The following is a 3,028-nucleotide window of genomic DNA, read 5'->3' as shown; positions in this document are numbered from 1 at the left end:
GGCCGGCTTTCAACGAAGATATCAGGTTTTTAAGATCCACTGTGATGCCAACCACTTTTTTCTTTTGTCTTTCTTTGGCAAGGTACTTTCTCGCGTGGAAACCTATCAACCCCGAGTTTTGTTAATACTTTTTCGGCCATGTAAAATTGTTAACATAGCTCGGATGCAACCATACGTGCTCGATGAGTGTGCGTGTTGCATATCCACAAATGGAAGGCGCACTAACGTTTCTTTCGCTTTGATGCTGCAAAGTTACTATAACGATACATCTTCTCCACAAAAATGGATAATAATGGAGTGTCTGCTCACAGTCTTAAACATTTTATAAGAATGTGACTTTCAAGAAATTAGCATGATCACACAAATTTTGCCAGATTCTATGAATGAAATTGTAAACTTTTTCCATGACACGGTTCACTGTGCGCCTCCGCTGATACCACCACCACCACCAACGCGACGATTCATCTCGTTTGTGTCCGGTAATTCGCAAAAAAACGATTCGCTCCCGCGGATTCATGTTGCCAAATCGTCGTAAAAAATGTACCTCTCTCTCTTGTTTTTAAAAATCCAACCCTCGCGGAAAACAAAAGCGCCACAGCCTTTGCTCTTACGACCGGACCAGATTAAAGGCAGCAGCCTTATTTATGGAAGAGGCCACAGCTGGTGCTCTGCAGCTTATCCTAGAAACATCTGCGATGTTTTAACGTCAGTAGCGCAGCTATAGAACGTGAGAAAAATCCAAGCTACACGAATTTTTTTTCGCGCCACAGTTTGGCAACGTTTGTCATGTTTAATGCTGAAGCCAACTTTTTAAGGGTCTTCTTTAATTAATTTTTAAGCAACTGAAGATGTTTCATGATACAGTTGAACGTTTCGCAAGGTGCAAGATCGCAACGAAAATCAAGACTTGATCAATATTTTAAGCGTCCCGCCCGGCTAGAATACCCTTTTTTGTAAGGCGGCGCCCACGCCTCTTTGTACTCAATCAGAGTGACAAGTTCTTAGAAAGACACGAAAAAGCTGGAAATATTAGGAAACTCCGCAGCCTAGAAATTCCGGGAATTTTTCTTCAGAACCTTGACATTTCTTACAACTTGAACATGGCAGTTTCTCAATTTCAAGAAACTTCAAGCTTGGAATTTTTCGTGACAAAAATCATCATAAAAGAAAATCATGCCACCCCTACCATCCTAAAAAAAACCAATTGAAAAATCAGAGAATTTTTTTATTTTAATCTCTGAAAAGTCAGGAGATTTCGGTCACCTAAGAAAACGAGTCAGGAGTCATATTGATAGCGTCCAGTGAAATTCGGACCCTGAGGCGAGATCGTCATACGAGAGCACATATTTTTCATAATCATTATTTTTCCTTGTCGCCAACGCAGAAATAAAAATTAAATACTTTTCTGTCAAATTTCGTCCTCAACTCCTCTTAAAAGGCGGAAATCTTTGTCGGAGGGAAGAGGGATCTGCCGTTGGCTCATCATGAGAATTCTAAAGTCAACGCAGTCCCTCTTGCTTGCAAGCGGAGCTTTCAATGTGCAACGCTGAATTACATCTGTGCTCTCATCTGTTGAGTTCTTCCGATTACTGTATTTAGACTACGTTAAGCAGAAAGGAACCAAGCTATATCAGCTATTGCCAAACATGCTATTGCTATATTCCGTGAATAACAACATAAAATGTAACAATTCTATATAGTGATCTTGAAAATATAACTATTATTATGACAGCAATTGTTATGTTGATTCTAGATCAGTTTATAACTGATTTAAATGAAAAAAATAATTGATAATTGAGCAATTTAATTTCTTACGTAAAAATTGTTGTGCGGATATCTGTGTAAATTTCAGTAAATTTTCTGCATATTACAAAGCAAATTCCTTAAAATTTTTAATGGAATCCGCACCAACGTTCTCTTGTAAAAAATTGAATTGCCCAGTTGAATTTTACAGTAGCTAATATGGCTTGGTTCCTTTTTGCTAAACGCGATCCATTTCGTCCGCAAACAATGCATTTCTTCCATTAACGACTCGACAAATCCTTAGAATCGTTTTGAGTAGATTCTTGCTCACGTCCAAAGATCAGCGTTTATTGAGTTCAAGAACAGTTGCAAAGAAATTGTGTTTTTTAATAGTTGGCCATTCTCAGGCATAAACGACTCAATCGCTCTTCTTGTTCTTGCATGGATTACATTGGTGGATCCAAAAAATCTAGGGAATTTTTCCCCGCAATGATTAAGGAAACGGGGTTAAGGAACGTTAAAGAAAACCGGGAAAAGTCTGGGCATTATCTCCTTGAAATCTGTACACTTACTATATAGACAGGAGAAAATCATTCAGGAAAAGTGCCGGAAACGAAGGACAAGCCAAGTAATAGATGTATTCTTTGCTGCAGACATGATTGCACTTACGGAGCATCCTTAGCGTTTTATTCCTATTTTCCGAGGAAATAAGAGTAATCTTCTTCGGGTTCCTATGTAATCCTGCAATTTCCGTCTGAGCGGGAGTGATCTGTACTGCGCAATTTGATGCCCCTTTACCCCGCACCCACGCCCTGATAATTCCATCAAATCAATGCTACTACAATCACATATGTTGCCAAAGATCCTCCGACGTTATCATTCATTTTGAAAAAGGCCAACTACGCAAATGTGGATGTAAAAAGTTTTACGAGGTAAGACAAAGTAATCGACAGTTTTAGATAATACGGGAAGTTCACAAAGTAACGTAATCGTGTGGTCAAAATTTTTGCCAGTTTTTCCTTGGGTTACATTTGAAACCCATTTTGAAAACGCCCTCTCCCCAAATTCAGCGATTCTTAGAGTGATGACCTCCCCCATCTTCCCTCTGTTCCTCTCTCTCATTCACTCTCTCTTAATCCACAGTCTTCCGCGATTTTCACGCCAACCCGCGCAAGCCCTTCTTCCCCTTTTTCACAGCCCTCTCACAATCAGTCCGTCGCGTCGCTCCTCTGACGTAGGTGTACCTCGATATCCGCATGGGCCCTAGAGAGCATGGATTTACACA

The 3,028-nt window shown here is 40.0% G+C and overlaps 1 protein-coding gene across 1 annotated transcript in view; it reads left to right on the top strand.

Moving 5' to 3' along the window:
* Window positions 1–3,028, top strand: part of LOC109030564 (insulin receptor) — a 380,809-nt gene that overhangs the window by 308,952 nt on the left and 68,829 nt on the right. The gene's annotated exons all lie outside the window — the stretch shown is intronic.

Source organism: Bemisia tabaci, chromosome 3 (genome assembly GCF_918797505.1).
Source record: "Bemisia tabaci chromosome 3, PGI_BMITA_v3".
Lineage (NCBI taxonomy): Eukaryota > Metazoa > Arthropoda > Insecta > Hemiptera > Aleyrodidae > Bemisia > Bemisia tabaci.
Note: the sequence above shows the minus strand (reverse complement) of the source record. Positions and strands in the feature narration are given on the sequence as shown.